The following is a 26,299-nucleotide window of genomic DNA, read 5'->3' as shown; positions in this document are numbered from 1 at the left end:
TCTTCCATTAAAAAAAAAGATTTAGAAATGTATCTATTTATTTTTTAATTTTTACCTAGACACAACAATTTACAAAGTTGTTGCACTAGGGTTTCAGGCATCCACTATTCCCACCTCCAGTCTCACCATCATGTGACTTCATCTCTCAAGGCCCCAGACACCCTCCCCCACCTCCCGAACCTCCAACCCAACTCCTTAATGGTCACATTTTTTAATTTGCTTTTGGACCATACCCGGTGGTGTGTTTATTCCTGCCTCTGAGCTCAGGGATCACTCCTGGCAGGCTCAGGAGGTCATACGTGGGGATTGAACTCAGGTTGGCTGTATGCAAGGCAAGCACCCTGACTGCTCTCCTATCACTGTCTCTTCATCAAATCTTACTGAGGTGGTGCTATGCATGACTTAAGCATGCTCAGTGGCCTGTTAAGAAGCAGCAGCAGGGGTCTGGAACAATAGCACAGCGGGTAGGGCGTGCCTTGCACGCAGCAAACCCGGGTTCGATTCCCAGCATCCCATATGGTTCCCTGAGCACCGTCAGGAGTGATTCCTGAGTGCAGAGCTAGGAGTGACCCCTGAGCATCGTCGGGTGTGATCCAAAAAGCAAAAAAAAAAAAAAAAAAAAAAAAGAAGGCCCTGCAGGAGGCCCTGAAGGAATCGCAAAACCTCACACTGGCAGCTAATACCTTGCCCTTTGCTTTTTTCCAATTTCTGCACAGAAAAGATAAAGGTATCATTACTGTCTTGCTCCTCTCTGTTCATTCCCCTTATTGCCATTCCGCTCCCCATTCCCACCAGAATTCTTGAGAATCCACCAAACTCTGGAGACTAGAGCCCCCAAAGAATATTCTAGAGAGCAGAGCCCAGAGAGTAGAATCCTTTCGGGAACTGTAAAAAAATACATCTCACTCCGCATCCCTGACACTACGGCACTGGCCTGTGGGGTGCTCCAAGCATCTTCAGTCTTTTCTAGGTTGTTTCCAATAAGCATGGGCACTAGGAACCCATGGGAACCCGAGAGAGGACAGAGGGATTTCAGACGACTGGGGGAGAAAGAGGAGCCTCATTTTCTAAGTAAAAATCCCTCCAAATAAATAATTTTTTGTGTCTCAGATTTTCATGGGCCTGTGAATAGTACTATCTATACCAATTTATTTTTGTATTTTACATTTTGGATTCTTTTGCTTTAATCTTTATTTTCTTTTTTATTTATTTTTTAAATTTTATTGAATCACCATGAGATAGTTACAACCTTTTATGTTTGGTTTACAATTACACAATGATCATACACCCATTCCTCCACCAGTGCACATTCCCCATCACCGATATCCCCGGTATACCCCCCCCCTTTCCCACCCTTCCCCTGCCTCTATTCCATCTGCCTTCTCCCCTTCACTCATGAAGCAGGCTTCCAGCTATGGGGAAATCCTCCTGGCCCTTGTATCTACTGTCCTTGGATGTCAACCTCATGTGATGTTATTCTATACTCCACAAATGAGTTTTCTTTAAAAATGAATTTAAAATATTGTTTGTAGGATTTTTTTTAATAGTGCTTAAATTCTGTGCCAACATGAAAAAATGTTCCACATCGCTAGTCATCAGGGAGATGCAAATCAAAACAACAATGAGATATCATCTCATACCACAGAGACTGGCACACATTCAAAAGAACAAAAGCAACCAGTGCTGGTGTGGATGTGGGGAAAAGGGACGCTCTTTCACTGTTGGTGGGAATGCCGACTGGTCCAGCCTTTCTGGAAAACAATATGGACAGTCCTTCAAAAACTAGAAATTGAGCTTCCATATGACCCTGCAATACCACTTCTAAGAATATAACTCGAGGATGTAAAAAAGCACAGTTGAAATGACATATGTACCTATATATTCATTGCAGCACTGTTCACAATAGCCAAAATCTGGAAACAACCCAAATGCCTTAGAAAAGATGACTGGTTAAAGAAACTTTGGTACATCTACACAATGGAATACTATGCAGCTGTTAGGAGAGATGAAGTCATGAAATGTGCTTGTAAATGGATAGACATGGAGAATATCATGCTAAGTGAAATTAGTCAGAAAGAGAGGGACAGACATACAAGGACTGCACTCATTTGTGGAGTACAGAATAGCATCACATGAGGCTGACATCCAAGGACAGTAGATACAAGGGCCAGGGAGATTGCTCTTCCATAGCTGGAATACTGCTTCATGAGGGAAGGGGAGAAAGCAGATGGATTAGAGAAGGGATCACTAAGAAAATGATGGCTGGAGGAATCAGTCGGGATGGGAGATGTGTGCCGAAAGTAGATAACAAAACAAACATGATGACCTCTCAGTGTCTGTATTGCAAGCCATGATGCCCTAAAGTAGAGAGGGAGTATGGGGAATATTTTCTGCCATGGAGGCAGGGAAAGGGTGGGAAAGAGGGGGTATACAGGGGATATTGGTGGTGGGGAATATGCACTGGTGGAGGGATGGGTGTTTGATCATTGTGTGATTGTAGCCCAAACATGAAAGCTTGTTACTATCTCACGGTAATTCAATAAAATTTAAAAACAAAACAAAACAAAACAAAATTCTGTGCCAAAGCAAACACCTCAAGGACTCCTGCTGGTCCAGCTCTGGGAGGTACTTTGGTTGGGCAGGGGTGTGAAGCAAGAACGTGAGGGAGAATGTGAGCAAGAACAGTGGAGGAGTAAAGTCATGTTAAGCAGCTGAAATGATATAGAAATCTAATCAATCATGAGATACCCCTTCTTCCCAAATCCCTCATGCCCTCCCTTAGAGAAAACACCCATTTCTTGGCTCAAACCCAGTTTAGTCAATGACACCGCCAATCCCAACTGTTTCCTGAAACTCCACACAGGTCCACTCAACTTCCTACCACCTGACAGCCCCAGGTGGGTATGGAAGAGGCTTATTCAAAGATGTTCTCTCAGTTCCAAATCCTTCTCTACTCAAAAGCAAAAGAACAGCAGCAAACCTGATCTTCCATTTGCTCAACTCAAACCATCGCCCACATTACTTCCTCACCACTGCAGCAAATCTGCCATTTCTCTGGTGAGCTTCACCTTTCATCTTCTGCCCATCCTCAAGCTCCGTCTGGCACAAGACTGCATGTCTGCTACTATGAAACGTCGACACTGACTATGAAGAAGATTGTTAATTGGCCATTTTTCCACATCCAAATATATTTTTTTGAATAGCAAAAAATAAGGAAAATCTGTGTGCAATGAACCTGGCAGAACTGATAGGGGAAGAAAGTGGATATTTTTTCCCCACCTTACTAAATACTTCTTGGACTTATCAGAGAAACAGATCAACAGATTGATTTATAGGAGAGAAAAAGAACAGATTTTATTACATATGGGGAATTTGATGAGCCTGGAAATCCTGGAGTAAACTGCACAGAGAGTTTTTATTATTGAGCCAATGGCTGGGCTGTCAAAGAGAGAGGAAGGGGTCTCACTCTGTGAGGTGAGTGTGAGTGCAGTGACAAAACCAGACTCTATCGATGTCTACCCTGCTTTAACACAGATCTCTCCTGGCTGGAAAGATAGTCAGTGAGCAGGGCACTTCCCTTGCATGTGGTTAACCCTGGTTTGGTCCTCAGCACCCCATATGATGCCCCGAACGCTGTTAAAAGTGATCCCTGAGCCAGAAGTAAGTCTTGAGCATTGGCAGGTGTGGCTCACATACCAATCAATCAATCAATCAATTAATCAGGCCTCTCCGATCAAAATGCTATTTTTTTTTTTTTGCTTTTTGGGTTACACCCAGAGATGCTCAGGGGTAACTCTTGGCTCTGCACTCAGGAATTCCACGTGGTGGTGCCTGGGGGACCATATGGGGTTCTGGGGATCGAACCGGGTGCCGGGATCGAGCCCCAGTCGGCCGCATGCAAGGCAAACGCCCTACTCACTGTGCTATGGCTCTGGCTCCTAAATGCTATTTCTGGGGATCACCCCCAAAGCTGGTCATCTTCATTCTTCTGGGTATCGATGCAATAGCAACAGTTTCTCCTGAAGCCAGTGGGTCACAAATGAATTCAACTCACCAGCCAAGATGACACAAAAGGAAGTCTGTTCTTTTGGAGAGGTCAGTGGAATGTCCTCGCCTCCAGACCCTATTGCCTACGTGCTCAGACAGTCCGGATGTCACACAAGCCTCACCCCGACCCCACCCATATGAACTTGTCACTTCGGCTCCTGCTCTGCAGCCACTGTGTCTCTGAAGCAAATGTTGATCCCGGTCCTGGGCATGGCCGAGGTGCTCAGACCCCCCAGAATAGCCTTCCTCTGCCCACACTTTCTCCCATGCTCCACCGCTACTTTGGGCTCAGACCCTAACTCCATCTGTCTCCCTCCATACCTCAGGGAACCTTCCTTTACACGGTCTCGAGTCCACTTGCTTTCCTCTGTCACCCCCCCTCGAGCTTGAGCTCCTTGGAGACGGTTGTCAGGATCTTGGAACCTTGACCCAGACAGCTACAAAACCTCAGTCTGCTTTGGGAATCTGACACACAGAGCAGCGCAGGAAGGAGCCTGCCTGTGGCAACAGTCCCTCTTTCATGTCTGAGCGGCCACAGCTCCGCTGCTTGGTACCTATCAGTCACTCTGGAGACACGCAGGACAACAAAGCCCAGAAGGGCCTCTGGAAGTCACCTCAAGGAGTCACAAAGCAGGGTAGAGAGCTTTGGACCCAAGAGCAACGTTCTTCCACACTGGTCCTGCCTTTCTGAGAAATGAGGAAAGGACCCTGGGCATGTCTCTGCTGAGGATTTGTGTTTCCAGAATGAACAGTGGAAACCGTCTTTCCTCCCAGGAGTGCTGGGAATTGAGGCACCCAATAGAGGTGTGGGGGGGAGGGAAGTGGGGCTTGTTAGCCACAATTTCCTGAGATCTCTGGACAGGCCTGGGCCTCCCTTCTGTTCCATCAGCAAGAGAACTTTTCCCAGTGGAAGAGACGGGAGACTCTCATCTCTGAGAGTCTAAACTATAAATATGTGTGGAGACAGATTTCTCCATAGGGAATAAAACTGGAGGAATTTGTGATAAAAAATAAGGAAGTACCTCACAGCTCTTCCATGGACAGAATTCCAATTATCCTCACTTGCCTTTGGGCTGCCCTATTTACAGTTTCTTATAAATCCCTTCACATGGCAAATTTCTTTCCAGATGCTCTGTGCCCTGCCACCTTCACTCTTGCACAGAGGTGGGAATAAGTAGTACTTAGGGGGAAATATCCCATTTGCTCTGGTGCAGTGGGAGAGAATAAACATCCCGGGCTTATCCCTTCTCTTCAGCATCTGGGATGTGAGAAAGGGAATTTTATGGGATCAGACAAGGTGACGTGTTAGCTGCTGGATGTGGGTCAGTGGTCAGTTTTGACGGATATTGCATTTCTTGGCAAGTGGGGGTACTGGAGTGTATTTGTGAATGAAACTCAGTGACCTTATTCTGGGAGCTTCAAAACTGGAGGGTGGGGGAAAACTTAGATATTGATAGATGCAGCCCCAAGAGCTCACCCAATCCAATAAGTATCAGGGGCAATACTTGTTCGGGGAGATTGTGGAAATAAGTCAGGGAAGAAAAAGCACGCAAAGATTGAGGTCAACCTTCCAGGTACAAACTTAGTTTTGAATCTTTTGCTACTATTGGCTCCTTTTTCAAGGCCTGACTTTAAGGCTCAGTTTGCCCAAGATGAACCATTTTGGACTATGTCATTCTGACTATAGCTGAGACATTGCAGACTCACAAGAAACCAGAATTATCCTTTTAACTGTCTAGAAGAATCCCAAAGGAGGGGGTGGACTGATAGTACAGTGGGTAAGGCATTTGCCTTGCATGTGGGTGACCTGGGTTCAATCTCCAGCATCCCATATGGTTCCCTAAGCACCACCAGGAGTACTTCCTGAGCACAGAGCCAGGAGTTTTGAGCATTGCTGGGTGTGGCCCCCAAGCTGCTCCCCCCTAAAAAAAATGAGAGTATCATTCAGAATTAGGGTTTAAGGGGCCTCTTAAGTAGAGTTCAGCTACTCTTGGCCATACATGGCCAGCTGGGGCAGAGAGTACAAGGCAAGGGTGGTACTGTTTGGGCTGGGTTCCCCTGGCCATGTGGTACCAAAGACTGAGCTCTGGCCCCTGTGCTTGCGAGGCCTGTGTCCCTGACTCTGGGCCCAGAGTTGGGATCTTTAATAGAAAAAACTTTTCTCTATTGGCAAAATCTTCCTCTTGGCAGGGCAACCATCTAATTACAGTTCATCTGGTCTTCGCCATAGGAGGCCCCTTCTCCTCTTCATTTGACTGCTTCTCCCTTCTTCCATGAAGCTCCAGGCCCTATCTCATTCCTTAACTTCAAGTAAATATTATTTTATCCCTTTTACTTTAGAGTCACATCCACGTAGATTCTCCAATATTGGTACTTTTCTCCTATTAATTTGCTGATGTTGATTACACTGGGAGGGAAAGGTTAGGGGTTACTGATTGAGCATTTACTTTATGCTTTATAAATGCTGGTATTTAAGACCAGACCTGGTGATTCTTAGGGCTTACTTCTGGTTCTGGGCTGGTTCAGAGATCACTCCTGGTGGGGCTTGCAGGACCATATTTGTCAGCTGTATATAAGGGAAGTACCCTACCTACTGTACCATCACTCTGGCCTTTTATTTAATCTTATAGCAGCTCCGCAGGACATTTTTTTCATTGTTTCTACTGTACAGACATGCAAATAGAAGTTAAAACTGGTTACCTAGGGGCTGGAGAGATAGCACAGCGGGTAGGGCGTTTGCCTTGCACGCGGCCGACCCGGGTTCAAATCCCAGCATCCCATATGGTCCCCTGAGCACGGCCAGGGGTAATTCCTGAGTGCAGAGCCAGGAGTAACCCCTGTGCATCGCCGGGTGTGACCCAAAAAGCAAAAAAAAAAAAAAAAAAAAAAAAAAAAAAAAAACTGGTTACCTAAGTTGATCAAAGTCATACCAAAGACCAGAGGCATGATGAGAATCAATTCTAGGTTTGTCTGAATTAAAGCCTGGTTCTTTGTAGAAGGTTATGATTTTTCAAATTTATTCCAACAAGTCTGAAGATTTATAAGCTTGACTGGGCAAGTCCACTGCTAAAATAAAGAATACTGAAAAATGGTGGCCTTTTCCAATTTGCTAAAAAAAATAAAGTTATTTGAGAGGTTGCTTAATTTCATGATATTTTCCTTTTTCTTTTAAAACATTTTTTAAATTTTGTTTTCATATGGTTGTTCATATTGATTACATTCAATATTTCAACACCAACCCCACCACCATTACACCTTCCCACCACCATTATTTCGAATTTTCCCACCACTGTTCAAGCCTGCCTGCCACAGGCAGATGATGCTAGATCATTTTTTATTGCTTATTTTGAATATCATGAGAGGTTGTGTGGTGCTGGAATTCTAAAATTGTAAATGATTGGTTTCGGGAGACATCTCTGGAGGGAGCTAATTCATTTTGAGATTCATTCGTGAGTCTCTGGATCAAGGCGGTGACACACTTAAATATGGCCTGGAGGCAGTTTGTGGGCGTGACAGCTGGGATCCTGAGGAGGCAGGGAGAGGGGAAGGGATGGATCGTCCACTCCACTGCCTTGTGGCCTGGAGTCTTCAGTCCCTGCTCCCGAGAACTTGGGTTTTTCTTCTGGGAGTTTGTGGCCTCCAGGGGTTCATCTGGGGTAGGCAGAGAGGGGACACCTGCTCCATCTGAGGTGCCCGGTGAAATTTGCTGGGCACAGGGGCCGGAGAAATCTCCGGTGAGTTGCTGTCTTCCAGGATTCACTACTGAGTTTCATTATGATTTTTTCTCACCATTTTCCCTAAACTGTGACTTCTTACCTGATTGTGACATCAAAAGTCCTAACAGTAGTAATTTTTTTTTAGAAGTAACAACTACCCATGGATCCATTCAATTTTTCCTTTCGCCGTGAAATGAATGTGCTGCACTTTGATTTTAGAATGAATTTGTGTTCCAGGAACCTTGGGGGCTTTCTCAAAGGAGTGGTAGATATACAAAGTCCTTTAGAACAGCATTTTGACTAGACTAGATGTCCTAAGGAGAGCTGTCTCTGGGGGACAGAGCATCAGGACAACCCAAGCTCTAAGCCAGCAAGGACACACTGAGGCAACAAAATTAATTTTCAATTCAGAAGGAGTAGAGCAATGTTCTTTCCGCACCCTCACAAGTGGTTCACCACTGCCGGTTTCTATTAGGAACAGAAACAGTCCCTGATCTCTCAATAAGTCATGGATTTCCTACAGGTCACATGTCCCTTTCATAAGGAAGAAAGGACATTAGGCCACTGCCTTAGAGCTATAGGGAAGTATTGTTCTGCTGCAAACAATGATATAAAAGCAAGGTGGCACTCAGAAGCGACCTCCCTGGACAAAAAAAAAGGAGAGGAAGAAATAAAGAGCTTTTGAAAACAGCCAGGCCTGAGCCTCTGTAGCCCTGCTCAGAGGCCAGTTTTCCTTCCAGGAGCTATTCAGCTACCCTTTTATTTACTTACCCGCCTTTCCCCCTCATCCACCAGTCTGTGCTGTGCAGCTGTGTGCAAGGTCCCTGGATGAACTGAACACATGTAGTCTGGTGGGAGACAAGAATGATAAAAAAAAAAAAAAAAGGAGAGAGAGGTGCACTGCTCTGTATCCCAGAGATTTTGCTAGAAGGGTAAGGTTTCAGGTGGCAGCCAAAGAGCAGTGTGGGTCTCTGGGAAAAAAAAAATATTGTGTTTCCACATTGCATAGACGCTCCACCAGATCTCCAGATTTGACACAGTCAGCTAAAGAAAGAACCAGCGGGGCTTTATCCAGATGAAAAACTTTTGTGCATCAAGGAATGCATGAAAGGCCACTGGTTGGAAAATATTTTCAAAGCATATATGTCCCCCCCACCAAAATGGAGTGTCTCTGCATCTCAAGAATAAAACCAACAAGCATAAAAATCTGATTCCTGGGGCTGGAGCGATAGCACAGTGGGTAGGGCATTTGCCTTGCACGTGGCTGACCCGGGTTCGATTCCCAGCATCCCATATGGTCCCCCGAGCAAGGACAGAAGTAATTCCTGAGTGCATGAGCCAGGAGTGACCCCTGTGCATATCTGGGTGTGGCCCAAAAAGCAAAAAAAAAAAAATCTGATTCCAAAATGGACACATAAACATCTCTTACGATGGATGGATGGGCAAGAAGCATATGAAAACAGGCCCAGCCTCACGAATCACTACAAGGGAAATCCAAATCAACACCAAATGGAGACATCATAGCCAAATTCCTGTGAGGATGGCTCCATGCCACAAGCAGAAAGCAAAAAGTACAGAGGAGGATCAGGAGAAGTCAAAACCCTTGTGCATTGCTAGTGGAATTTCCAATCGGTATCGCTGCTGTGGAAAGAAGTATGGTGAGTCCCCAGAGAATTCAACGAAGAATTACCAACTGGAGTTGTGTTGATTTTAATGTGCAGTGCCAGGGATTGGGCCTAAGGGCTTTACATATGCAAGGCAAGTATAAGCGATAACCCTAGCCTCACAATGAATTATCATTTGATCTAGCAATTCCACTCCTGGGTATATATAGTCCACTAGGTGGAAAGCAGAAAATAAAATATACTTATATACCATGTTCATAGCAGCTTTATTCACAATAGCTAAAAAGTGGAAGCAACCCCTACTAGCCATCAATGGATAAACGGATAAATAAAATGTGACACAGATATACAATAGAACTTTATTGATATTTCAAAGGGATGAAAAGTCTGACACATCTTCAACATAGATAAACCTTGAGGATGTTATGCTAAGTGAAGTAAGTCCTTCACGTTAAGACAAATATTATTTGTTCTATTTTTGAAAAGGACTGACTGTCCTCAGAATCAGTCAGACAAAACACAAGGAAGTGGTTTCCAGGGAAAAGGAGAGGATTGAGTGTATAATGGGCACAGTGTTTTCATTTGAGAAGATGAAAACTCCTCTCTCCTCAAAAGAGAAGCTGATGTGATGGTCAAAGAAGAAAGTGAACATACCTATGGCTACTGACCTGTAGACTTAAAGATGGTTCTGTTACAGAGAAAGAAAGGAAGGAGGGAGAATCATCAATGCTCCGTTTGGTGATTCTAAACCTTGCTAAGATAGGGTATAGCCAATCAGACAGTAGAAACAGCTACAAGTGGGGAGACGTGATATAAGCATCGATCCCTGCATAGGAGATGAGGCAGGGAGAAGGTGTGGACCAACAGTGTGAATATGATAACACAGACAATACAGACAATGAAGACTGGGCAAGACTTGTGGATGCCAGCACAAATAGGAGCAGAGAGTGGTGGAGACTGACAAGAGCAGCAAGCAGCAAAGTGGAGCCACAAGCAGCAACAACTGGGGTTGCTGTCCTGGACGCAGAGGCCCCTGACTCTGTAGGTGCTGCCTGCAGTGATGTCTTTATGTAAAATAAAGAGCTGTGTCACTAAGACATCTGGTGACTGGCATGCAAATCTTCCACACTGTCCACACGAACCCTGAAGTGAGCAGGGATCCCCTGTGACATATTTGTCACTTCAAGGTAGGGCAACCAAACACCACTATGGGGAGTCATAGCGGCCAAGTTTATAGAATGCAGCCGACATCAAAGGCAAGCAGTATGGTAGGTCCTGTCCCAAAGCTCTACTGATGACCCTGCAGGGGCTGGCTCTGCTGGTGGCACCAGAGTTTCCGGGGCCCACACCCAGTCCCATGCTGCACGTGAACACGAGGCTAAGGAAGTCCCTCCTCAAGTCCAGTGTAAAAATATGACCAGACCTTGGGGATCAAGGACTTCCTCGTCCTCATGCACATTTCTTCTTACCGTCTGCCAGGCCCCTCCAAGGATTTCTCCCTGCTGCCCCAGAGAAGAAATGTGGCTGAGAAGGCTGCTTTTATGTCAGAGGGTGGAACCTGACTATCCTTCTCCAAGGACAGTAACATCTGTCCAGGTCGGTCCTGTCACACGTTAATAATGTGCTTGAGCAGACCCAGGAGCCTTACAGAACTCAGCTCCTGGGACCTTTCCACCTTGTCCGCTATTTTATGAATTGGCACATGGCTTATGCTATTACTTAGCCCAGTGATTTTTAATTCAGAGGCTGCTCACCAGTCCAAGAATATGCTTTAGGCACTGTCCCTGGGGATACACTAAATAGCAGCTTCTGCCATGCTGATGCCTAAGAGGGCGGCTCTCGGCTGTGCTCCAGGGTAGCAGGTCTATCCTAGGGAATCCAGCTGCTCCTTTGCTCCATCCCTGGAGACCCAAAGGGGCATTTCCTTGCCCTGTACAACCCCAGGTAATACTGTAGTTCTCAGCCCTGTGGTAGGGCTTCAGGGACATAAACGGCAATAGTTTTCAGCCTCATCCTAGGGTATTTAGTCCAAAGCTCGTGGTCTTAAAGACATCCTACAGGACACCTCTTCTCTCTGCAGTCTCAGCAGAGAGTGTCTTAGAGGGTCTCTACTGACCTGAGTCTCCCCCAGGCAGGCCCGGTGTAGGAGACCACTCCCCCAATGCTGGGCTTCATCTCCGGGGTCATTCTCTGGGGGCTCACTCTGGGCAACACTGGGATTTTCTACAGGGTGGGGGGTCTCTACAGGCCTGTGGATTTTTACCTGCTGGGGGGCAGGTCTCTGCATCACACCAGTGGGTTGTTATTCATGTGGTAGTGGCTGTCTACTGCATTGCCTGTGGTTTTCACCCCCATTTGGTGGTAGCTCGCTGGCCCATGGGAACAGGGACACCACGTCCATGGATTTTCATCCTCTCAGCATCAACAAATCTCAGGCTTGGTGAGAGGGGGTGCTCGCTGTGTGTTTTAGTAAGAAACTCCGGTGGTGAAAAGAGATAAGCCCCTACACAAGAACCTGAAGGATACAGATAACATCTGCTCCTTTGGGGACAAGAACAAAAAACTGTCTTTCTGGCTTTATTGGTGGGTTTTATTTTTGCTTGTTTAGTTTTTATTGTTGTTGTTTTTCTGAACAAATAATCAGATGTGACTTAGATGTGTATATGTGTATTTATATGTCTATTGTATTCAACTGCATATATGAATTTATTGACTTATATTTTAATCAAATTGCTAGCTTTCCTTCTATTAATCTTTATTAATTAATTAATTAATTAATTATTTGGAGTGGAGCGATAGCACAGCGGGTAGGGCATTTGCCTTGCATGCAGCTGACCTGGGTTCGATTACTTGAACCCTCTCGGAGAGCCGGCAAGCTACCGAGAGTATCTCGCCCACACGGCAGAGCCTGGCTAGCTACCCATGGCGTATTCGTTATGCCAGAAACAGTAACAACAAGCCTCACGGTGGAGATGTTACTGGTGCCCGCTCGAGCAAATCGGTGAATAATGGGACGACAGTGCTACTACAGTGTTGTTGTTTTTAGATTTAGTTGTCCATTAAATTCCCTCATTTTTGTCTGAGGGTAGAGGGGGAGATTTGAGTCACACTCAGGGGTGCTCAGGCTCACTCCTGGTGGGGTGCTGGTATGTGGTGCTGGGGATGGAACCCAAGAAACAGCTCACGTACAAGGCAAGTGCCTATACTCTCTGGCCCTGCCTTGACAGGTTTAAACAAGCTTTACTACAAGACCCAGCTTCAACTTTGTCCTAACTTGACCAGTCCGTCTGTCTGGAAGTCTCTGAAAGGTCGGGCATGGTTGTAGGAGACCTCTTGGCTCAGTCATGATGCACAAAAAGGAGACTCGTGGGTTATTTGAGCAAAAGTTAGAACTGGTCTCTGCAGGATGGTCTAATTCTCTGATAGCAGTAGCTGCCACAAGAGGCCTTCAAATTAAGCTTGGGAGGGGGATTTGATCATCTACACCCCTTACCATGAAAGCCAGTACTAAACCTTGAGGTGACCTGGATGGCTGACAGCCACCTACTTGGATACCAGGCTCATCTTTAACAGAATCTTGACATAACTCCTAATTGAAATACACTTGAATCCAAACCCTCTAACATATTTATGTCAGCAGACCTGTTCAATAATTCTTTGGGAAATGCAAGCTCCATTTGTCTAGAGAGGGCAGTTCCTTTGTAGGACAAAACACCAGTAGCACTAAATGTACAATAGTCACCGCACTTTGTAGTGGAAAGTGGTGCTCCACCCACAGGACCTTGAGTCCAGTTAGCTGAATTCATAGCCCTATGCAGAGCTCTGGAACCAAAGAAAGGAAAACTGGTCAATATCTGTAGAGTCCAAGTACACTTTCCTGATCTTGCACACACATGGTCCCATTTGGAAGAAAAGGGGGGTTTTGATGTCCAAAGAAAGCCCCATTAAGTACACCTCCCCCAAATTTAAATTACTAAAAGCTGTGCATCTGCCCATGAAGATCAAAGTTATAAAATCTGGGGTCATCAAGGAGACAGCGATGAGGTGACCTTGGGAACTAAAGGGCAGATCAGGCGGTCAAAAAGGCATCCCAGATGACAGGACGATTGGTAATCGTGGCCTTAGTCTCTTAACTGTCTCTTCTCTTGGAGACACCTGCCACTCCTTTATGGAAGGAGACAAACCTTGGTGACTGACAAGAGGATGTGAAGAGGGGGAAGATGGCTTTGGAAAGGTAACACTCGGCACTTACCCAACCACTCCAAGTGGTAGTGGCCATCAAATCATTTAGGGAGGATAAACTCCATGTTCTTAGCCATTCTGTTTTCAAGTGGGAAATGACAGGCTAAGATTTTGGGTTTTTTTTTTCTTTTTGGGTCACACTTGATGATGCACAGGAGTCACTCCTGGCTCTGCACTCAGGAATTACCCCTGGCGGTACTCAGGGGATCATATGGGATGCTGGGAATCGAACCCGGGTTGGCTGCGTGCAAGGCTATTGCTCCAGCCCCTAGGTAAGATTTTTTGACCAAGTGCATTGGACTTGTGAAATCTGTGCCCTCAACAATCCACAAGAAAGCGTGCACAGCACATTAGCAGCATAAAAAGGCATGGCACATGTTCCAGAGAGGATCACATGCCACATGTTATATATAACATAGATACACACATACATCTACATATGTGTATATAATATATATAAAACATTATGCAATATATTATATATCCTATTATATATAAATACACATATGTATGTATGAATGTATAAACATGAGTCAGTGCATTAGTGACTGATCAGGCAGGCAGATGGTGTGGACTGATAGCAAGAAGAACTGGAGACAATGGAGATAGCACAGATGAATGGACAGCACTGCCCAGTGGAGATAAGCACGGAGAACTGTGGAGAACAGTGGAAAGAGGTAAGACCATCAAAAAAGGAGTTGAGCAGTAGGCTGCAAGCAGCGACAATTGGGGTTCCTGTCCTGGAGGCAGAGGATCCTACTTCTGAGGTTGCTGCAGCCCATAGAGACATATGGACGTGAGTCGTAAAATAAAGAATAACTTCAACGTTCAGAGTTCTAACACTGAACACGTCCTGTTGGTCAGTGTGTAGCTCTTACTTGCTGCCCACAAGGACTTGAAAGCTGAGCTAAATTCATTGTGACAATTATGTATATTTGACAATTAAAAACAAGTATAAATTGTACCCCTTCAGGGCACAATTTAAATCTTTCCCACAATAAAAAACATTCTTTTCTCACTCAAGTAAACAAAAGCAAACATGGTACCTATGAGAAATAGGGTATATTTATCTGAATTTATTCCAATCATTAAAAATTTTGATGAACCGCTCCAGCGTGCTGAATATTTTTTTCTTTTCTTTCTTTTTTTTATTGAATCACCATGTGGAAAGTTACAAAACTTTCAGGCTTAAGTCTCAATTACACAATGCTCTGACACCCATCCCTTCACCAGTGCACATATTCCACCCCAAGAACCACAGTAAACCTTCCCCCCAGCCCCTTGGCACTGGGGTTATGGTACTGGGGGGAACAAACAACAACAGAAATGCCTGCACTGTTGGTCAATGTGAAGTCCACAGGGCTATCACACCGGATCCGAGCTAGAAGGGGATGGCATTACTCAAATTAATTTGAGGAGTTGACAAAGAAACCATTTGCAAAGCAAGGCTCAACACAGAGAAAGGAGTGGCAGTCCAGAAGCCCAGGTGAGAATATTATAGTTATTTCAAGCTACACATTCATTGTCTGAAGGGGCTGGATACAGGAGCTCAGGAGGGGAAATGGTAGAAAGACTACAGTTAGAAGAGTGGTGAGGGGTGGCAAGCGGGACACTGGGAACAATGGTGGTAGACAATGTGCACTGCTGGAGGGACAGATGCTTGAACATCGTATGACTGAAATGTAATCATAAGTTTGTAACTGTATCTTACTGTGATCCAATCTCTGACACTGACCCTGTCATCCTGTTGCTCATCAATTTGCTTGAGCGGACACCAATAATGTCTCCATTGTGAGACTTGTTGTTACTGCTTTTGGCATATCAAATATGCCACGGGGAGCTTGTCAGGCTCTGCTGTGCAGACGGGATACTCTTGGTAGCTCGCCAGGCTCTCCGAGAGGGGTAGAGGAATCAAACCCGGGTCAGCCACATGCAAGGCAAATGCCCTACCTATTGTGCTATCGCTCCAGCCCCACAGTGATCCAATAAAACTTAATTTTTAAAAATAATAAAATAAAATAAAAAATAAAGAGAATTATAGACTATTAAAAATTAAGTGAATGAGTCAGAAAGAAAAAGACAGACATAGAGAGATCGCACTCATATGTGGAATATTAAGTAGCAGAATGAGACACTAACACCCAAGAGTAGTAGAGATTAGAACCAGGAGGTCTCCCCACAAACTGGAAACTGGCCTCACATGCTGGGTGAAAAGGCAGCAGGGACAGAGAAGGGAACACCTAGTAGAGAATATTGGGAGGACCCACTTGGGTTGAAAGCCGAGTACCAAAAGTGGACTATAGACCAACCATGATGGCCACTCAATACCTCTATTGCGAACTACAACATCCAACAGGAGAGAGAACAAAAGGCAATGCCCTGCCACAGAGGCAGGGTGGGGTGGTGGGGGTTGGGGTGGGGGTGGTGGGAGGGATACTGGGAACATTGGTGGAGGAGAATGGGCACTGGTGGAGGGATGTAAACCAAATACAAATATGAATGTTCATAAGTTTGTAACTGTACCTCACAGTGATTTACTAATAAAAATTAAAAAATAAAATAAAAAAGTAAATGAAATATTACTATGCTTTTTTAAATATAAAAAATAAAGATTTATTCATTGATTTAAAAAAAAGAAGAGTGGTGAATTCAATGGAAGGACACAGCCCCCTAAAAACTATCCCACTTGTGAGTCACAACGTTCCCACTGCCAGGCCAAGGCTATTCCATAGTCAGTCCAAAGATACCCCAGACACTCTAAAGTTAAGCCACAGGAACCAAACACCCAACCTCATTCTCATCCCCAGGTATAAGAATGCAAAAATAGCCCTTTGTCACAGAGTCCAAACAAGTTAGGAGAAAGAAACAAACAAGAAAGAAAATGGGGAGAGGAATCCCAAGGGTCAGGCAAAATATGTCCCACACCTTGAATAGCTCCACATCGGTGGCCATCGAGAGCCTCTGCTTAGGATGCTGACAATGCCCTGGGAATCTGGGAATCTGTCAACTCAAGCTCCCCGAGACTCAGCTCTACAAACTGGGATTTGATGGAAGAGACCAGGGAGTTTGAGTGTTAATCTGAGCGGGTAGGTGACATTGTTAAAAGATTTTGGAATCAAAGTTTGTCCTAACTCAAAGACTAAATCACATCCAGGCTAGACTACATCCAGCAAACCTCACTTCCTGATTCTGTCCAAAGTGGGAGGGGCACCCTTCCATGCTCAATGTGTCACCTGTCACGTTTTACAAAGTCATGCTAGCAGAGATGAGCAGAGGCCTGAAACACTTGGAACTCTGCCTCGAGACACAATTCCTAAGCAGCTGTAGTTCCTGACTTGATCCCCTGAATAAACTTGATTGTACTAATAGCTCACTGACATTAGTAATAGAAGAACACTCTCAATTTTCTTGACCAAGAAAGTCAGCATTAACCCAGGTGTTCCAGGTTGAAGCATAATCCAACATCCCCTTTCTGCTAGCTAGAGGCTAACATTTTGCAAAGGCAATGGGTTTTCAGGTAGAGGGATTCACGTCGACCTACGTCTTCTCCCCATTTCACAGATGAAGACACTAAAACAGCACAAAACAGCACTAAAACAATCAGGCCTACATCTCTGGCCAAGTATTTTTAGGAATGATAGCCCTGGTACAGCATGCTGGGAGGCGCCAATTGAATATCCAGTTAAATCTGAATTCAGACTGGGGAGATAACTCAAATGGGCTTATGTATATTCATTGCATGCCGGAAGTCTGGGTTTGATCCCTGGCACCACAGGGGCCCCTTGAGCACTGGAGGGGGGGGAGGTGGGGGTTGGGAGTAGCCACTAAGTGCCACCGGGTATACCCCCCAAATCTGAAGATAAATACCATGATTCTTAAGAATTAATACATCTAATAGGAAAACTGGATATACAAAGTGTGAAAAAAATTGATGTTAGTCTAAAATTGAGATTTTAGTTGGGCATCCTGTTTTATAACTCATGATACTTAAAAACCCTTTTGTGAGCAGAAGAAATACAGCTGGCACTCTTGAGCCAGACAGTTCCCAAACAGGAAACCCAGGGTCCAGCAGTGAATTAATGAGGTGCTGTGGGAAATGAGACAAGAGTGGTGATACCTGCCACCCTGGGGCTCATAGTACTGTGACTGTGACCCTGGCCATGGCCCTCAGTGACTCAGAGCTGACTCACAGTGTCACCATCAGACTGTTCGACATGACTTCCCATAAATTCTTATCTCTGCTCTCTGTTTCATTGATTTTTCTCTTTTTCTGCTTTCGAATTGATTTCTGATGAAATCTTTATCATTTCCTTCCTTCTTCCTCCAAAGTCCTAGAGGACCAGGATCTAGGCTGTTACTAGAATGTCTGCCACAGCTGACAGAGAGTGACGGCACAGGCAGAGCCCCTGCCTTCATTCAGCCATGCCTTCCTAAACTGAGGTGTAAAGTCTCAGTCTATCTTTTCACCTTCAAGGGAATTGGTATCTTGCTGGATGAGTGGATATGAGCAATGTTAGCATGGGAATAAAAATCTTAGCTTGGATTTCCTGGGCTATGTTCATCAATAAAATTGGGCAAAAGAGAGTTGTAATCTAATGTACTATAATACTGTAATTAGAGCTTCATGCGTGGAGCTCTCTTCCGCCCTCCCTCCAAAATAATGAAACAGTTTAACATAAATAGTAGTGACTTGATTCTCCATCGTGTGGTGTTCAGTGATTGGGTAATTATGGTAACAGCATACAGTTAATGGATGTTGATTTCATAATGTAAAAGAAAAGAGATGGCGAAAGGCATATGAAAAGAACAGAATCACAGCACTGCAGAGTTAAGAGGAATCACAACAAATGTGTGCCTCAAACCCCCACTTTTAAAAGAGGGAACAGGCCCAAAGGGATAAGATAATGTTCACATATCAGAAAGAGATGGAGTCAGACCTAAAAACCCAAGTTTCTTACTCAATATTCTTGTCAACCCACATATTGTCACTGGAAAACTGCATAAAGTAGAATATTCTAGAAATCTTTCTGCGTGGCAAATAGCTCTTATCAATAAAACTTGCTAAGGAAATGAATGTTCCTATGACTCAAGCTATTGGTTAGCCTTAAAATTATTGTTGTGGATTCTAAATGTCCTGGTCACAGCAATCAGCGTTAAACATTTGAAACTTTTAAAAACATGTGCTGTTTTATCCATTTTGTTCCTTTGATACAGCAGAGCAGAAACAGAAGTGTACAAATTAAAACCTTTGATTTACTATTCATTTGATAAGGTCATTTGTTCATTTTCAACAGGATTTTATTTCTGTTTGTTTGTTTGTGACCACACCCAGCTGTGCTTAGGGGCTTATTCCTGGTTTGCACTCAAGGATCATTCCTGGCTGGGCTCAAGGGATCTTATGTGGTTCTGAGGATTGAATCCAGGTTGGCCAAGTCAGAAGCAATCACTATACCCAACAAAGTTTTACCTGAACAGTCCCATCATGCTACTGCACAGTGGCAGGGAAGACTCTATCGTCTTCATTGACTCGTAAAGAACGGAAGTCAAGCAAGTTAAGCTGCCAGTACAGAAAAAACACTGTACTAAATTTACAGAAGGTCCACAGTTCCAATACCTGGCAACATTTTACCTATTCAGTTTCCTTGTCTGTAAAACATGGCTAGTAAAGGTGCCTTCATCAAGGATGTTATAAGGATTGATGAAATAACTCAGGCAAAGGCTCAGAGGCACCTGGGAAGTTGGTGGTGAAAATGTAAGTTGCTTCTTAAAATTGCCCTTATAAAAGGCAATTACTATCTGTCTTACAGATAAGGAAGTTGAAGAGCAGAAAGTAAAATGGCTTCTTTGGTCAACCAGATTGCAGGTCAACCAGATGAGAATGATTCTGAAACTGGGCTGTACTCTCTCTTTAAACTTAAAAACATGATCTTCCCAGAACCCAAGTTCTGGTCATGGTCCTTGACCCATTCACCCCAATACAAGACAGTCACTGAAGACAGCATGTCCTGGTGTAACCAGCAAACCTGAAGACTTCTGTCTCAGGAAACACAGAAAGCACAGAACAATGTTCCATCATCCAAGCAAAACTCAAATGCCAAGTTACATGAAGATTTTTATGACACTAAGTTCTCATCCCAGCCATCAGAGTTGCAAAAATAGTCTTGATGTGGTGTCAAGTATCTGAGGCTAATAATTAACATAAAAGTCAGAAGAATATTTTATTTGCGATTAGACAATAATAAAAATAAATCTTAACTTCTTTGTTGAAGCAAATTTATATTTCTGGGGTGCATCATGACATTTCTTTTTCTTCATTACATAATTTCTGATATAGTCTTTTTTATAGTGAAAGGTTCAGCATACTCACAGAGTAACTGAAAACATCTTCCCTATTTCTATGGTTCCTGCATGCAGTGAGGATTCCAAAGATAATCTTCTAAGTTCCTTGGTCTGAGTAGAGAATAGTTATCTTTGCTCTGAGAAATTTCTATTAAATGGAATTTGTAGATGTTAGTGTAGGGCTGGAAATATAGTACAGCAGAGAAAATGCTTGTCTGGCACACAGCTGACCTGGGTTTCATCCCTGACATTGTATATTGCTCCCCGAACACTGGCAGGGGTGTCCTATCCCTGAGCACTGAGTTAGGAGTAATCCGTGAACAAAGCTGGTGTAGCCCACTGCCTCCAAACATGTTTAATTTTTTTCGGGGACCTATGCTCAGGAGACCTGGAGTTATTCTCAGTGATGCTTGGCAAGCCAGGCCAGGTGATTGGATGCCAAGGCCCAGGAATGCAGTGATCCAGCATTGCTGGGGGCCACCAGGCTACAGAAGCAGTGCTCAGAGTGGCATGCAGTGCCAGGGATTAAACTCAAGACCTTAAAATGCAAGGCAGATGCCCCTGATTCCTGAGCTGGCCCCAGGTGCAAGATGTTTGTATGAGCACTTGGCAAATAACAAAGAGATCAGCTGGAATACCTAAGCAGATAGAAGGCAGGAGAAATAACTTAAATCTGTGCCTTTGGATTGTCCCTGGCTTGGAGAAAAACAGCTCATGAAACAGTCTCAATGCCAATAATTCCACATTCCTTTTATGCATTCACTGCTCCCTCCTGCATATTAAGCTAGAGATGCCCAAAGTGCAGGCTGAATCTGGCCGGTCATAATTTTATATAACATTACCCCTTACATTAAATTTACATTAGTTTTATTTATGTATGTTTTATTCTTGTTTTATTCAATAAATTATAGGTTTGATATTCTGGTACTATGTGCTTCTACATAGCATGCTATGTAGTGAAATGCTGTATTAAACATCACTGCATTGTCTCATCTGAAGTGGAGAAATCCCTGTACTCAGAGAAGGAAGTCACCCAAAGCTTTGTGTGGGCTGGTCAAGGAAGGACTTGAATGACCCTAAAGCAAGAGCAGAAGCACATTTCTAATATATTTCAATGTGATCTCAAATGGCAATCCATTATCTAGCAATATATAACAAGAATTGTTTATATTCGAATAGTACTTGACTTTAACCACATACTTGTGGTCATTACTCAGTGTAGTCTTGACCATATCTGGCAGCAGATAGAGTAGTGTCAAATACTAGCTTTTCACACAAAGGGTTTGGAGAGGTGGATTTGTACAAGATGATATTAGAAATAGGAAAAGCAACATTCATTTCAGGATACAATATTTTGTTTAGAGATTTTAACTCTCCTTAGACTGTAGAACTCTCTACATCATCTTTAGCCATCCATTATTCTACCGACTCACCATTCAGTTGTCACGTACACATCCATGAATTCACTGCCCATGTCTCCACTAAGCCAGTGTTTCCCCAAAGGAGTGATATAATCCTCTCAGAGAGGTTATTCGAATGATGCAGGTGATGGTAAGGTGATGCCAGCCTTGGGTGAAATTAGGGGTGCTTTCTGTTAGCTTGCTTCTGAGAAGGGGGAGGTAGGCCAATGAGTTTGGGAACCTCTGCGCTAATCCTTCATCTATCTACTTATCCATTCCTGGACCTGCTCTTCTTTTCATGTACCTTTCCACGTACCTTCTTCCTTGCATCCACTCAATATCTGAGGACCTGTTTTTTGCTTGTCACTGTACAGAACACCACGTACTAGTTTTTATCCCTATAAAAAGGAAAATTGTGTAATTTGAGCAAAATGACACTAAGAACAGTATCGGCATCATTTCTTCTCATTTGCCACAGATTTCCCCTGAAGATAGCAAAACATCAGGAAATGCGCTAATTCTTCCTATTAAATGAAATAAAATACTGGTAGTATGACAACAAAAGAATGAAAATAGAAAAGCATTCACTCTGGTTAATAAGAGTCTTCTCATGAACATATTAGAAATACAATAATTATGATTATGTTGTTGGATCACTTTAGAAGTTCAAATCATTAGAAAAAAGATGCTTGAAAGCGTCTTGGAGGTGTTTGGAAAAGCTCATCCAACCATCTAGGTATCTTTTCAGGCTGCAATTCAGATTTGAAATTTAATTCCACCATTTCAGAATTGAGGGTAGTGAATGAATTATCCATAATACAGGTGGCCTAATAAAGACTCCATTAACAGATGTGTTGCAGAGTAGATTAGAGCAAAACATCAGAAATCACATGGAACAGAGTGAAACAAATTATGAATCTTATCAATTAGTGCATGAAAGTGGGACCCTCAAACATGCAAAATGAAGCATTTGAATTTTTAAACTAAAAAAAGTGGGAACAGAAAACTTTCCCAGTCCTATTAAAAACATTAAATTTGCTCAAATGTTCAACAGGCGCTCTCAGCCACACTGACTTCACAAGCTACCTGGCAACTTAAATGAATGTACTGAATCCAGAAAGACATCTATCAAAGCATATAACACAAGCAATGTCCATCCCCCATATTTCCAATAGTACTAAAATCCACCCTTTGTGGTTTATTTACAGCCATCCTGGAACCTTTGCTTGTCAAACCAAATCATGTTGACTTGACTTTCTAAAACACATTCAGATCCCATCACCACTGCCCAGACTAGGTAGCTCCATCTCTCTCTCTCTCTCTCTCTCTCTCTCTCTCTCTCTCTCTATATATATATATATATATATATATATATATATATTTTTTTTTTTTTTTTCGGTCACACCCGGCGATGCTCAGGGGTTACTCCTGGCTTTGCATTCAGGAATTACTCCTGGAAGTGCCCATATGGGACCATATGGGATGCTGGGAATCAAACCCGGGTCAGGGCGTGCAAGGCAAACGCCCTACCCGCTCTACTACGGCTTCAGCCCCTTCATCTCTCTCGAATGCCCAAGCAGCCTCTCTGCAATCTCTCCTCTTCCTGCCACAGAGCAGTCAGTTCAGAAATGGGACAGCATCAGTCAAGCCCAGGACTGAAGCTGGCCAGGGACCCCCCAACACTTTGAGCAAAGCTGCCCTCCTTGCTCAGTTCCAGACTTCCGAGTTACATCCCTGCAGCTACATTCCACACTCTCCAAAGCTCTCCACTCCCACCATACCCTGCTTATTTTTGTTCCTCAAACCCTCCAGTGTCTCTTATTTCTGAGTCCTTTCCTTCCCACAGGCAGCAAGTTTTAGCTGACCACCTCGCCTCACCTTTTCAGTTCCCAGTTGAAAGATCATACACTCCCAGAAGCCTCTGCCCCTATAGGGCAGACCCTCTGCTGGCTGGACTCTGCTTTTTGTTTTTTTTTTTTTCCTCACCAGGAAAGACTTTGTGTCTTAGGGCCTGGACTCCACCATATTTGCTGAAGACAGAGGCCAATCAGATAGAGGGGATTTGTTTCTTTTGGAAACAGCCAGCTAGGCTGAGCTAACTCCTGGCTCTGCATTCAAGGATCGTTCCGGTGGTACTCAGGATATGTGGTGCCAGATAGCAAACCTGGGTCAGCTACAGGCAAAGCAATTCCCCGTGCTCTTGATCAGGATTCACGGTACTTAATATCGTGACTACTCTTTTCCCCCCATCTCCTTTTCTGAATTGCTATTGGGCTCGCATCTACATGTTCGACACGTGACTTGCACCTGTACACAAAGCATGTGCTCTACCATCTTAGCCCTCCGGGTGCAGTGACAGGGCTTGGAGTGAACTATGGAGGAAGAGAGGGGCCGCAGAGGTCTTCAAAGGAACCCTGGGCCAGAGAGATAGCCCAGCAGTGTGGAGCACGTGCTTGCCAGGTTTAACAGCCAACACCGCCCTGCGCCCAGCACCTCTTTGGACTCCCACCCCCTACCCCAACAGTAAGCAGGGAGTATCCTCTGAGTATCCCTGGGTGTGGCCCCATCTCCCACTAAAATGAAACGAAATGAAATGGAGTCCCACTGTACTGGTTTCAGGTGCACAAAACCTTTCAGGTACCAAAAGTATCATGAAATTTAGGATTGTCTAGTTGTCTTTTTGTTGTTGTTTTGTTTGGGACGGCCACACTTTGCAATGTCCAGGACTTACTCCTGGCTCTGTGCTCAACAATTACTCCTGGTGGTACTCAGGAGACCAAAGAGGGCACCAGGGATTAAACCTGGCTTGGTTGTGTGCAAGACAGGTGCCCTACCTACTATCTCTCCACCCGCCTTGTCTGTTTCTATTCCTATGTCTAGAAGTTCAAGACAGAACCAGGGTCCTGGACAATAGTATAGTGGGTAGGGCATCTGCCTTGTATCTGGCCAGTCTAGGTTCGATCCCTGGCACACATGGCCTGCTGAGCCAGCCAGGAGTGTTTCAGGAGCACAGAGCCAGGAGTGAGCCTTGAACACCACTGGGTGTGGCCCCAAAACTAAAAAACCAAAAAAAAAAAAAAACCCACAAAAACAAACACACACACACACACACACACACACACACACACACACACACAACAAAACCCTAAAAGATTGAACCCAATTGAAATATTCTTTAGGCAGGGTGGCAGAGGCCTTCTGACACCATAGCACACCCCATAAAGAGATGCTACAGGTACCTTCACGCCTTTATCCCTGCGGGGCCTGGTTGCCCACTGATACTCCCTTTTGCTATTTTGGTATTATTGTTGTTGAGGTTGCTTGTTATGATTTGGGTTTTTTGAGCCACACCTGGAGGTGCTGTGGAAGGCGGGGGTGGGGGCGGGGGTGAATGGGGAGCATATCCAGGCTCAGCTTGCTGCTGGGTGGGGGACCCACTGGGAAGTACCGGGGGTGGGGAGGGTGAGACTAGGGTCCCCGCCACACAGGGCGTGAGCTCCAGCCTTCGAGCTGTCTCAGGCTCCAGCCTGGGTTGTGTCTGGGTGGAAAGTTTCACCCGCCTTACGTCCCTACTTGATGCTGGGACTGCAAACCCACCCCCAAACCCACAGAGAACACGCAGACGCTCCCGTCATGATCTCACCTAGCGGGGACACCGCCTTTCCCGTCACCATCGCCATCACCACCACCACCACCACCACCATCACCATCACCACCATCACCACCAGCACCACCACCACCATCCCCACCAGCACCACCACCACCACCGACACCTCTGGGGTAGCTAAGACCCTCACCCTACCCGCCACCCGCCCACCCCCGCCGCATCGGCACATCAGACCCTGACAGGTTCCGCCCGCATCACATGGGCCTCACCACGACAGCGGTACCCCTGCCACCGATGGGGACAGCAACGGCGCGCAGGCCACGCAGGGCAGCGCAGGGGCCCCCGCGGGGTCCTCCTCGGGGACGCCCCTCCCGGGCCAGGCCAGGCGGGGATGGGGGAGGCGGGCGACGCGGTCCGGGACGCGGGCGGTGGCCCGCTCCTCTCCCCGCTCCTCCCCGGGCCCGGCTCCGCCGCCTCCCGCCGCGCGCCGCAACAGGCCCCGCAGTCCCGCGCCCCTGCGGCCCCGCGTCTCCGCCGCGCCCGGCCGGGCCGGGTCTGCCCCGCTGCACTTACGCTGCGCTCGGCCGGGAGAGACAAAGGCTGCGCGACCGCCGCTCCCGCCGCGCTGCGGGGCCGAGTGGGGGCGGGGCTGGCGGGCGGGGCGGGGCCGGCGCGCCCAGACCCCGTCCCCGCGTCCCCGCGTCTCCGCGTCCTCGGCGTCCCCGCGGCCCCGCGCCTGCCCCGCGGCCCCTGCGGCCCCGTCCGCCTCCCCCCCAAAATAAGCCTCCACCTTCGCGGTCTGCCCCTGGGGGCGGAGGAGAGATGGAGGGGAGATGTGTGCGCGCGCGTCTGTGTGCATGTGTGTGCACGGATTCTCCGTCTGTGTGCTCACAGGCGTGTGTATGTGCGTACGTGCGCGCACTTGTGTATTTGTGTGCGGGTCCCTGTGTGTACCTGCGTCCAAGTGTGTGCACGAGTACAAGCCTATGCGTTCACTGTGTGCCTGTGTGCTTGCATGTGTACACGTGTCCCTCCCCGTACCCTCATGGTAAGCTTCCTACTGAAGACCAACTCTCAACTTCTGTTGCCTATGGGCATTTGTTATTCACCTACTACTTTTCCCACATTGAGAGAGTTCATTCTGTGTCTGTCCCTCTCCTTCTGACTAATTTCACTTAACATGATGCTCTCAAGATCCAGAATATGTAGTAACAATTTGCAATATTTCACCTTCTCTTCCTTCCTTCCTTCCTTCCTTCCTTCCTTCCTTCCTTCCTTCCTTCCTTCCTTCCTTCCTTCCTTCCTTCCTTCCTTCCTTCCTTC

General features: G+C 45.5%; 1 protein-coding gene across 6 annotated transcripts in view; it reads right to left on the bottom strand.

Moving 5' to 3' along the window:
• The window catches only part of GPR45 (G protein-coupled receptor 45), a 75,222-nt gene extending 49,554 nt beyond the window's left edge, over window positions 1-25,668 (bottom strand). For 2 of the 6 annotated variants that reach the window (XM_055122954.1, XM_055122955.1), the window contains exon 1: window positions 25,246-25,468. The gene's annotated coding sequence lies outside the window, so the exon portion shown is untranslated. Of the gene's footprint in view, window positions 1-21,685; window positions 21,704-25,245; window positions 25,469-25,549 lie in introns of those variants that run through there. The other 4 variants (XM_055122953.1, XM_055122951.1, XM_055122950.1 and 1 more) reach the window with 4 other exon arrangements.
• Window positions 25,669-26,299: the final 631 nt, after the last annotated feature.

This window comes from Sorex araneus, chromosome X (genome assembly GCF_027595985.1).
Source record: "Sorex araneus isolate mSorAra2 chromosome X, mSorAra2.pri, whole genome shotgun sequence".
NCBI lineage: Eukaryota > Metazoa > Chordata > Mammalia > Eulipotyphla > Soricidae > Sorex > Sorex araneus.
Note: the sequence above shows the minus strand (reverse complement) of the source record. Positions and strands in the feature narration are given on the sequence as shown.